The sequence below is a fragment of the Musa acuminata genome, chromosome BXJ3-5 (genome assembly GCF_036884655.1).
Source record: "Musa acuminata AAA Group cultivar baxijiao chromosome BXJ3-5, Cavendish_Baxijiao_AAA, whole genome shotgun sequence".
In the NCBI taxonomy this organism is placed as follows: domain Eukaryota; kingdom Viridiplantae; phylum Streptophyta; class Magnoliopsida; order Zingiberales; family Musaceae; genus Musa; species Musa acuminata.
In genome coordinates, this window is record NC_088353.1 from 14,941,191 (window position 1) to 14,954,263 (window position 13,073).

A 13,073-nucleotide genomic window follows, 5' to 3' on the forward strand; every position below is an offset into this window, starting at 1 on the left:
TTGCGCCTCCTGACTGAGGCGGTTGCACCACCTGGCAGAGCTCGAAGACTGAGCTCAGGCGGTGCCACCTCCTTTCAGGGGAGGTTGCACTGCCTAGTCTCGCTCGGAGACTGAGCCCCAAGCGATGCCACCGCCTGGCTAAAGCGGTTGCACCTCCCAGCCTCGCTCGGAGAGTGAGCCCAGGTGGTGCAACCTCTTGCCTTGGGCGGTTCAACCGCTTGACAGAAATCAGTGTCCGAATGGGTTGATCCATTCAGCCCAATTCGGGTTTTTCAGGGGCCCAATTGCCCCAAGATTAAGTTAATGGGATCACCTCCCATTTCCAACTTAATCAAAGTGCTAACTATGATTTTTCCTAAGACATTTACTGCAACTTGCTCCGGTGCATCAATCGCTTCTTCTGGCGAGCTTCCGGCGAACTTACATCGATCATCCGATGAACCCTCGGTGATGCTCCTGCGGACTTCCGACAAACTCCTGGACTTGCGACGATTCACATGGCGAGTTCCGACGAGCTTCTTTGGCAAGCTTATGGACTTCTCGGATTTGTTCCCGCAGAACCTCCGACGACTGTCCAAACTTCCGTCGAACTCTCGAACTCCCAACGTGATCATTGTCTTGACTCCGGCGCAACTCCTACTGCATGTCTCACTTTCATCATAGTTAATCCTGCACACTTATCTCAACATATAGATTAGATAACAAATGACAATTGACTTCATCATCAAAATCCAAGATTCAACAATCTCCCCCTTTTTGATGATGACAATCAATTGATAATGAAGTTAACCTTAACTCCCCTTGTCTATATGCCATACTTGAGATAAGTCATTCTTGAATTCAAGACCTAAGAATTCAAGAGACATATTGATAAGTTAAATTATTTGAACTTATCAATACTCCCATCATGATTCCCATCATGATGTATCTCTCTGAAGATGATGTCAAGGCTTGACATTCATTTTCAAATTTTATATAACAATTTTGAATGATGGTAATTGTAGCAATTTATCATATTGTAAGATATCAACATGTAAAGCTGTGAAGTAAGATTTTTATATCTTTACATGATGTACACATTTCAAATATTTTAGCAAGTGTTGCATTTCTTCACATGGTAAGATATCAACTCAAGGCATATGCAAATTAATACATGGCATATGTTTATATGTCTCTTGGTGATGCAAGCATGGCATAATCATAGCATCAGTGTTTATAGCATCAATTCATATATTTCTCCCCCTTTGTCATCAACAAAAAGCATGGTAGTTGTGATACCAGGAGAACAATATAAGCAAGTTATCAAGCATATAAAGGAATGCATGATACGTAGATTGCTTTGAATACTTCTTCCATTTTTTTTATTATAATCCTTTGTGCATGAAGGAGGAAAGCCATTTGTGATTCCAACTATTTGTGAGTTTACTTTGAGTCAAGATATGTGTTTGTAACAGATTTTTGCAAGTAAAAATACTATCATCCATATTTTAAGATGGAATTCATAAGCAGGAATCATTTTATCAGATCCATTTCAGAAAAAATATATTTTTCATAAGAGTGTATGAGAAAATTTGATTTTTAGCATTCCAATTATTAAGCGAATCCGAAAAGTGAACTCTTTCATGCATTCGGACAAGACTATGCTACAAATTTTCAAATATAATCATAAAGACAAAACATTTTTGTATTCCAACATGTTATTTAGGCATGTAAATCAAGTGATTTGAGCATTTAATAAAGTCCAAAAAAGAATTTTAACTAGTTTATGTATTCGGACACATCAACATTCGTAATTCTCTTCTTATGAAATCAAATTGCTCTTCACTCAGAGGTTTTGTAAAAATATCTGATAGTTGATGTTTAGTATCAATGAACTCTATGGTTACGTCATGATTAGTAACATGATCTTGCATAAAGTGATGTCTAATATCAATATGTTTTGTTCTTGAGTGTTGTATAGGATTCTTGGTTAAGCATATTGCACTTGTGTTATCACATTTAATGGGAATATTTTTAAGATGAACTTTGTAATCTTCTAAGGTGTTTTTCATCCATACAACTTGTGCACAGCATGCACTTGTTGCAATATATTCAGCTTCGGTTGTTGACAGTGCAACCGAGTTTTGTTTCTTAGATGACTAGGAAACAAGGGCATGTCCTAAAAATTGACATGATCCTGATGTGCTTTTTCTATCTAGTCTACAGCCAGCAAAGTCCGCATCAGCATAAGCAATTAACTCAAGATTCTCTTATTTTGGGTACCATAATCCTAGATTTGTGGTAACATTAAGATATCTAAGTATTATTTTAACTGCTTTGAGATGAGATATCTTAGGGTTTGATTGAAATCTAGCACAAAGTCCTACACTGAACATGATGTCTGGTCTGGTTGTAGTGAGGTAAAGTAAACTTCCTATCATACCCCTATAAGTTTTTTGATCGAAGCTTTCTCCACTTTCATCAATTTCTAACTTAGTGGAGGTGCTCATAGGAGTGTTAATAGCCTTTGAGTTATTCATATTAAATTTTTTTAATAAATTCATAGCATATTTAGTTTGATTAATAAATATGCCATTGCTTAGTTGTTTGATTTGTAAGCCTAAGAAGAATGTTAATTCTCCCATTAAATTCATTTCGAATTCAAGACTCATAGTTTTAGCAAAAGATTCACAAAGAGATTCATTCGTAGAACCAAAGATAATATCATCAACATAAATATGAACAATGAGAAAATCATTTTCAAAATTCTTGATGAACAATGTAGTATCAACCTTGCCTTTTGTGAAATTATTTTCGATAAGAAAAGAACTAAGTCTCTAATACCAAGCTCTCGGAGCTTGTTTTAAACCATAGAGAGCTTTAGTTAATCTAAACACATGATTAGGGAGGCTATTATTTTTAAATCCAGGAGGTTGTTCAACATAGATTTCTTCGGAAATAAAGCCATTAAGAAAAGCGCTTTTAACATCCATTTGAAACAACGTAAAATTATTACTATTAGCATAGGCAAGGAGCATCCTTATGGCTTCCAATCGAGCCATAGGAGCGCAGGTTTCTTCGTAATCGATACCTTCTTCTTGGTTGAAACCTTTGGCCACTAATCTAGCCTTGTTTCTAACCACGATACCATTTTCATCTTGCTTGTTTCTAAAGACCCATTTAGTACCAATAACTAAATGGTCATTTGGCCTAGGAACAAGCTTCTACACCTCATTTCTCTCAAATTGATTCAATTCATCTTGCATTGCGATAATCCATGAATCATCTTTCATGACTTCGTCAACACATTTGGGTTCAATTTGGGCGAGAAAAGCGGTGTTTGCACACAAATTTTTAAGAGAATTTCGTGTTTGAACCCCCTTTGATGTGTCTCCTAAGATTAGCTCCTTGGGATGAGTATCTACATACTTCCAATCCTTGGGTAAGGATGTTTCGGATGTGGATGCATCCAAGTTGCTAGTAGGAGATGTGGTTTCATTTAAATTTAAGGAATCAAAATTAACATCATCATCAAAATCATTTTTCCTGATTTCGAAAATCTCATTGAAAACAACATGAATGGATTCTTCAATAATTAAGGTTCTTTTATTGAAGATACGAAAAGCTTAAGAAACCGAAGAATAACCAAGAAAGATTCCTTCATCGGATTTAGCATCAAATTTTTCTAAGTTATCCTTTTCATTCAAGATAAAACACTTACACCCAAAGACTTTAAAATATGAAATATTGGGTTTTTTGTTGTTCCATAACTCATAAGGAGTTTTGGTGAGTAAGGGTCTTACCAGAACTCTATTCAAAATATAGCATGCGATGTTTACGGCTTCGACCCAAAAATATTTGGGTAGGCTATGTTCATTTAATATGATTCTTGCCATTTCTTGTAAATTTCGATTTTTTCTTTCTACTACTCCATTTTGTTGAGGATTTCTTGGAGTAGAGAAATTATGGTTGTATCCATTGAGTTCACAAAATTCTTGGAAATCATGGTTTTGAAATTCTCCACCGTGATCACTTCTAATTGACGAAATCATAGATCCCTTCTCATTTTGAACAAGTTTACAAAACTTGGTAAAGTATCTAAAGCATTCATTTTTCTATTTTAAGAAGTAAGTCCATGTATATTTGCTATAGTCATCCACAATGACGAAGGCGTATTTGCTACCTCCTAGACTTGATGTAGAGATTGGTCCGAACAAGTCCATATGGATCAATTGTAAGGGCCTAGAGGTGCTTATTTGATTCTTAGATTTGAAACTACCCTTAATTTGTTTACCTAATTGGCAAGCATCACATACATTATCTTTGATGAACTTGATATGAAGAATTCCTCTTACAAGTTCTTTAGATGATATTTGAGTGATTAGTTTCATACTAGCATGACCTAATCTTCTATGCCATAGCCAAGCATCCTCATTCAAAACCGAAAAACACATTTCATTACACAAATCATTGATGTCAATAGTGTATACGTTATTTTGTTTTAATGCAATCATAGACATGTTTTTGTGTGATTTTTCAATGATGCAAGCATTAGATTCGAATCTGACAATGTATCCTTTATCATATAGTTGACAAATGCTCAAGAGATTATGTTTTAAACCATTAACTAACAAAACATCTTCAATAAAGAAGTTGGATTTGTTACCTATGGTTCCTTTGCCAATGATTTTACCCTTGTTGTTGTCTCCGAAGGTGACATAGCCTTCGTCTATGGTAGTGAGCTTAGAGAATTGAGATGGATCTCCGGTCATATGCCTTGAGCATCCACTATCAAGGTACCATCTCTTGCTCCTAGCTTGCGATGGTATAGGTTTCTACAAGAAAGGATGATTTTTAGGAACCTATTTGTTTTTGGGTGCCTCAAAAATAGATCTACATTGTTTATCATGTTGCATAGAATTTATTATGGTTCCTTTAGGAACCCAAATCAATTTGTTTGGACTAATTTTCTTGAATGGACAATAATGCGTATTGTGTCCAAATTTGCAACAAAAGTTGCATTTGTTTTGGTGTCGAACATGTAAGATGGGGCCTTTTATGAAGGTGGTTGGATTTTGGTGATGGCTTCTCACAAATCCAATTCCACTTCTTTTGGGAACGTGACCCTTGTTTGCAAGGATCATGTTCAATGACTTGCTACCAACCTCGAATTTCTTCAAGGTGTCCTTAAGTAGCAAGTTTTCCTTTTGGAGAGTTTCTAGATCATGACATTTTATGCATGAACTTCAACTATCATGATATTCAATTTTTAACTTATTAAAATTACAAGTAAGACTATCATGCTCCTTTTTTAGCAATTTATATTTTCTACTAATAATCTTGCATTCATCAAATAAGTCATGGAAGGCATTTAATAATTCATCAAATGATAAATCTACATCTATTAAATTTATTACCTCTTCTCCGATGGCCATTAAGGTGTAGTGAGCAACTTGCTCGGTGTTGGACTACTCTTCTTCGGACGCGCTCGAGTCATCCCACATTGCTTTGAGCGCCTTCTTCTTTGATGTTCTCTTTTTGGCTTGGGGACAAACACTCTTATAGTGTCCCGGCATTTTGCATTCATAGCAAATAACTTGGTCCTTCTTGGGTTCAAGTTTATTTTTTGCATCATTTTTAAACTTGTTTCTTTTAATGAATTTTTTAAATTTTCTTGTTAGAAGTGCCAAGTCATCATCACAGTCCTCATCACTTGAGTTTTCTCTGAAGTGGCTTTCTGAAGTTTTAAGTGCCATATCCTTCCTGTTCTTTGGAAGGATGTCTTCTTGCTCTTCATGAGCTTTACAAGTCATCTCGTAGGTTATTAATGACCCGTTTAGTTCTTCAAGAGGGAAGTTGCTTAGATCTTTCGCCTCTTGAATAACAGTGACTTTAGGATCCCAACTCTTAGGAAGGGATCTTAGAATCTTATTTACGAGCTCAAAATTTGAAAAACTTTTTCCGAGTCTTTTTAGACCGTTGACGACATCCGTGAAACGGGTAAACATGTCGCCAATGGTTTCACACGGTTTCATCCGAAAATGTTCGAAAGAATGTAACAGAAGATTGATTTTTGACTCTTTCACTCTACTTGTGCCTTCGTGAGTCACTTCGAGTGTGTGCCAAATATCAAATGCGGTTTCACAAGTTGAAACACGGTTAAACTCGTTTTTATCAAGTGCACAAAATAAGGCATTCATAGCCTTTGCATTAAGAGCGAAAGCCTTCTTCTCCAATTCATTCCAATCGATCATTGGAAGAGAAGACTTCGAAAATCCATTTTCGACAAGATTCCAAAGTTCAAAATCCATAGAAATAAGAAAGGTCCTCATTCGGGTCTTCCAATTGGTGTAGTCCGTCCCACTAAACATGGGTGGACGTGTAATAGAATGGCCCTCTTGGTTTCCGGTGTATGCCATCTCTCTTGGGTTTTAATCCATTAGAGAGTTAACCTTGCTCTGATACCAATTGTTAGGATCAAGAGCACTAAAAGGGGGGGGGGTGAATTAGTGCAGCGGAAAACCTTATGCGATTAAAATCGAAAACTGCTTTCGTTCGATAGAAGTGATTTTGGTAAGAAAGCCGATTCGTAAATCACTTCAACTTTTGACTAGGTGAGATGCAGCAAAGATATGAACGTAGTTTGTAGTTAGGATGAAAATCAGAATACAAGTGTAAACTGAAATACGATGTTCGTACGATAAAAGCGATTTCGGTATAAAAGCTGATTCGTAAACCACTTTAACTTGAGATAAGGTGAGATGTAGTTAAAGCAAAGATATAAAGGTAGTTTGCAGTTATAATATAAATTAGAACGTAAGCGCAAACTAAAATACGACGTTCTTATGATAAAACTGATTTACGTTTTAAATCCCGATTCGGAAAGCACTGAACTTTGAAACACGTTCGTAAAAACACAGAAGGTAGTATGCTATTAAGGAGGTTTGCAGTAAAGATAAGATGCTCAAAGTAAATGCAAACCGAGATTTAGAGTGGTTCGGTCAATCTTGACCTACTCCACTTTTGGCTTCCTCCACCGACGAGGTCACCGACGTCAACTAGAGGCCTTCCTTCAATAGGCGAAGGTCAACCACCCTTTTACAGATTCACTCCTTTTGACGGGCTTAGGAGACAACCCTTACAGAATTTTCTCTCCTCTCTTTACAACTTAGAACTTGGAAGAACAGAGGGAGAAGAACTTTCGGCCTTTACAACAATTTTGAGCTCTAAGAATCACATAAAAGGATCAAGATTTCGGTGTTAGTCCATACCCTTTTAGTGCTGAATGGGTGGGGTATTTATAGGCCCCAACCTAGTTCAAATTTGGAGCTCAAAACTGTTAATTCCCGGAATTCCGGGATCATACGGTTGCACCTCCTGACTAGAGCGGTTGCACCAACTAGTAGAGCTCGAAGACTGAGCCTCTAGGCGGTGCTACCTCCTATTAGGGGCGGTTGCACCTCCTAACAGAGCTCGAAGACCGAGCTCAGGCAGTTGCACCTCCTGACTAAGGCGGTTGCACCGCTTGGCAGAGCTCAAAGACTGAGCTCAAGCGGTGCCACCTCTTGTTAGGGGAGGTTGCACCGCCCAGTCTCACTTGGAGACTGAGCCCCACGCGGTGCCACCGCCTGGCTGGAGCAGTTGCACCTCCCAGTCTCGCTCGGAGACTGAGCCCAAGCGGTGCAACCTCCTGCCTTGGGCGGTTCAACCGCCTAGCAGAAATCAGGGTCCGAATGGGTTGATCCATTCGGCCCAATTCAGGTTTTTCAAGGGCCCAATTGCCCCAAGATTAAGTTAATGGGATCACCTTCCATTTCCAACTTAATCAAAGTGCTAACTACGATTTTTCGTAAGACATTTACTGCAACTTGCTCCGGTACGTCAATCGCTTCTTCCGGCGAGCTTCCGGCAAACTTCCGTCGATCATCCGATGAACCCTCGGTGATGCTCCTGCGGACTTCCGGCAAACTCCTGGACTTGCGACGATTCACTTGGCGAGTTCCGACGAGCTTCTTTGGCAAGCTTATGGACTTCTCGGATTTGTTCCCGTAGAACCTTCGACGACTGTCCGAACTTCCATCGAATTCTCGAACTCCCAACGTGATCATTGTCTTGACTCCGGCGCAACTCCTGCTGCATGTCTCACTTTCATCGTAGTTAATCCTGCACACTTATCTCAACATAGAAATTAGATAACAAATGACAATTGACTTCATCATCAAAATTCGAGATTCAACATGCGGCACCTTTGCCCACTAGCTGCCAGCCCCGCCGGCCGCAAGCCTACTGCAGGCACAGCGCTTGCGCATGCGCCGGCGCTGTGCTGCCCAACTACGGCTCCCGTGCCAGATGGCTGCAAGCATACTGATCGAGGGTAGCAACTGTTGTTGCCCTTCCTTATTTTTGCGTCAATGATTTTAACGTCAAAATTCTTCCTAAACACAACACACGCAGTTCAAATCCAATCATTCGCACGAACAACATGGCTCTGATACCACTGTTGCAAAATCTTGGGGGGTGACATCACATGCGCAGGGGAAGAACAAGGAAACAAAATCCCGATTCCCAAAGAGAAGTTCGTCGTCGTGCGAAGATTGGTGCGCAAAATCCGCGAAACTTAAAATTGTGTATAGAGTAGATTGTGTTACCTAGGGAGATCGTATATCCCTGTTTCCTTACAGATCTTTAGGAGAGGGTGAAGGAGGTCAAGCGTCCTCCTCTCTAGCGGTAATCCACACAGTAGGGCTGCGACGATGCTCCTCAAAACTCCAGGCCTGCTCTGAGGTGGAGAGGGGAAGGAGAATAGGAGAGGCAAGCAAAGGCTCTAGCCTATGAGACTCTGAATCCCTCCTATTTATAGAGGTCCCATGTCAAACCCTAAAAGATCCTCGCCTAGTGGGCATTTGATCTGCATCCAATAACCCAAGCCGTTTAGATTAGAGAATCTCTATCCAATAATCTCTCATGGGCTCTTATTGGATCTCATCCATAGGATCCAATAATTCAGGGGCTTATTGGATATCCAATAAGACAAGGGCTCCGTCGGATATCTCATATCTGAATCTTTACTCATCGCAATGCCTACCATATGTGTGTGACTCTCTAGGCCCAATAACGAGCTGGCCATGAGTCATACCTTTCAGAACTCCTTCTAACTCAGTGAATTATTATCTTTGCAATAATTCACTTGACTCATCGACTACGGACGTACTAGGCCACTAGGCCGTAGTCCCCAAATGATATAGGGGAATCCAATCCATTGGACCTGTCTGTCGTCAGTTACCGCGTACCTATAGTCCCTCATTCATCTAATATCCCAAAGACCGTATATCGTGCATGGTGCTGTCAAACCCATACGGTTTCTACTCGAGTCTCGCTCTAATCGGATTCTCCTGGAGAACTCTTTCTCTCTCAACCCGAATGACCCTAGCCAGGGATTTTTCTGAGCAAGAACACATGGGATATTCCTCTGATGACGCCGAGAGTGGATGATCCTCTATCGACTCTCAATAGCCCTCGTAAGGTCGACTACCACTCCCAATGACCATTTGTACTAGATCTGGGACAGCCAAACCTACAAGTCTGGTATCAAAGAGTGTAGCACTCATACAAGACATCCTTGGTGTCTCATGTCTAAGGACCAGATATACCACTAGGACTACAGAATCACTGTATGACAATAAGGCATCATCAACCATCCTGCATTCCGTAAGTAGATCAATCAGTGAACTCATTCTCCAATGAGCACCTGTACTATATCCCTAGTGTCCCTACACGAGTAGCTATGAGACCAGCTGCATCCATCATATGGACGGGTATACAACACACTAGTCTGTCCGGTTATCACGATGTCCCTCTCGAGTAACCTATGACCGGGATTATTTAGGATATGTGTTTAAAGATTCTGTTTCAAGCCACACGTGTCATCACTCACGTGATTGGCTTGGTGGGCACCTATGACTAGCAGGTGTCACGGTTGGGAACAAGGGCAACCGGTGAGTTGCCCGATTTCTGTCACTATAGATGCAGAGCAAGGGGGATCGGCAGTTGGGAGGCATGCGGCGGTTGTCGCACGGTGGCTGGCAGCGGTGGTGGCTTGGCAAAAAAGGAGAGGGGTGGCATTGAAGTGGCCGGGAAGCAGTGGCGGCGGTAGAGGCAACCAGCTCCAACAGCAGCAAAGGGACTAGCGATTGCTCTGATTCCATCGCACTACAGAAACAGCGACGCCGATAGATGGCGCGGTCGAAACTGCAACCAAGGGAAGGCAACGATGGCGGTGTGGCTAGGGCATCATCGCCGATGGTAGAAGTGGCGATGGGTGGTCCGTTAGCTGGGAAACAACGGTTGCGGCCCTTCTTGCTCGAGCTAGATGCGGGCAGCGAGGTTGCTGGCCGGGGGGGTAGTGGTGGCTGTTTGCTAGGCAGCAGCGGCGGCGGCGGTGGTTCGTCGGCCGGGAAGCAGCAACGGCGGGTGGGCTGGCCGGAAGTAGGGGTGGCTGCGACTTCTTCTTCTTCTTCTTCTTCTTTTCTCTCTCTCTCTTTTTTTTCTTGATGATGATAATTGTAGCGAGAATAGTGAAATGCCAAGGATCGCTGCTCTGATACCAAAAGGTAAGACCCTAAAGTCTTACCATTTGGTGGTTATACTTCAGGGTCTTAGCACCCTAAAGTCTGTGTTGAATGATAATGACCCTGGCCGATTATCATGTAGGGTCCCTGGCCGGACGCAGGGGTGGCTGCTTATCATCATTGCTTCTCGACCGATCGACCACCGACGGTAGAAGTGGCGGTGGTCGATCGGCCGAGAAGCAACGCAACCGGTAGAGAAGGGGCAGCGGTGGTTACGACTGATTTTGAATAATGTAAGGATCCTAACATTATTCAACCACTGTGGAAGCAGAGGTTGCGACTAGTTTTTGTTGCTGCTTGCTCTATTTTTGTCACAACACAGAAGGGGTTGGTTGGAAGGATCACGAGGGGTTGCGACAATAGAGGAAGCTCTGTTTCTGCAACCGCTATAAGGAGGGGCTACAGTAACCGACGGTTGTAGCTGCAACCCATGGGGGGGGGGGGGGGGGGCGGCACGATGGCGGACTAGGGCAGCATCGCAGATGGAATAAGCGGCGATGGGGTGATCCATTGGTTGGGAAATGACGCCGGTAGACCTTCTCGCTCGAGTGAGATGGGGAAGCGAGGAGGAGAGGTCATTGGATGGGTGGGGACAGCGGCAGCGGCGGTGGCTGCTAGTTGGGCAATAGCGGCGGCAGTGGTGGTCCCTCGGCCGGGAAGCAGCGGCGGCGGGTGGGCTGGCCGGAAGTAGGGGTCCGGTAGGGGAAGAAGGGGTGGCTGTGGCTTCTTCTTCTTCTTATTCTTCTTCTTTCTTTAATCTTTTATTTTTTTTCGAAGATGAAGATAACTGCAGCAAGGAGGCAGCAATGGTTGTGATGGCTGCTAGTTGCACAGTAGCAATAGCGGTGGAAAAGGGGCAACGGTGGTTGTTGACCAAGACGCAGAGGTTCCTTCTCGGTTGAGAAGGATCGGTGTTCGTGACTACCGGCTTCACCCTTCCTCACACAAATTTTTTTTTTTTTTTTTTTTGATAGCTACAGCAACACTGCAGCAAGAACACCAAGGATCGTCGCTCTAATACCAAATGATAAGACCGTAAAGTCTTATCATCACTCTGATACCAAATGGTAAGACCCTAAAGTCTTATCATTGAAGAAAGGGGAGAAATGGGGATGCTTTGATACCAAATGATAAGACCCTAAAGTCTTATCATTTCTCTGATACCAATTGATAAGACCCAAAGGTCTTATTGTGGAAGAAAGGGGAGAAAAAGGAATGATAATGTTCGCTTTGAGGGGATCGGCCTCCTTGATCGCTTCGAGGGGATCGGCCTTCCTTGATCACTTCGAGGGGATCGGCCCTCCTTGATCACTTCGAGGGGATCGACCTTCTAAGGTTTGGCCATAGAGTGGAATAATATTTCATTGATTGATAGATTGATTTAAAGAAAGGGTTACATCACTATTTATAGAGTTCCACCTAGAGTCCACCAACACTTGGACTCTTAATAATAAATAAATATTAAATAAACCTCTACCCAACTCTAACTGAACTAAACATACTCAATAAACAACCGGACTAAACATACTCAATAAACATTATTCAAAAGCTAAGAAAATTGATCCTAACACTAATAAGACCCTAAAGTCTTATCGTCGCTCTGATACCAAATGGTAAGACCCTAAAGTTTCATCGTTGAAGAAAGGGGAGAAATGGGGATGCTCTGATACCAAATAATAAGACCCTAAAGTCTTATCGTCGCTCTGATACCAATTTATAAGACCCTAAGGTCTTATCATGGAAGAAAGGGGAGAAAAGGGAATGATAATGATTGCTTCGAGGGGATCGGCCTCCTTGATCGCTTCAAGGGGATCGGCCCTCCTTGATCACTTCGAGGGGATCGACCTCCTAGGGTTTGGTCAGAGAGTGGAATAACATTTCATTGATTGATTGATTTAAATAAAGGGTTACATCACTATTTATAGAGTTCCACCTAGAGTCCACCAAGACTTGGACTCTTAATAATAAATAAATATTAAATAATCCTATACCCGACTCTAACTGAACTAAACAGACTCAATAAATAATTGGACTAAACAGACTCAATAAACATTACTCAAAAGCACAGAAAAAGGATCCTAACAATTTCTCCCTCTTCAAATTAGCCTTGTCCTCAAGGCTTAGCAGTATCAATCTCGGGGAGTTTCTCTTTCAGCACTTTAGTCATAGACTATCTACAACGCATCACAACCCGTTGATCAAGTAAGTGTGGTCTCCACTTTTTGATAGTGTAAGCAACAGGTCGGTCTTTTAGTGTAGTAATCTTTGCAAGAAACTTCTGGCCCTATATAATCAATTTAATCTTTGAAACTTTGCTATCACAAGTGAAAATCTGTCCATCAACAATCTTTACTTTGAATCTGTCATAGTATTCAATGTGGTGGGCCAATCTGTTAGGACCTTTTTCCGAGCTTTTGAAAAATGTTTATTGAGTCTCTTTAGTTCAGTTATTTATTGAGTCTGTTT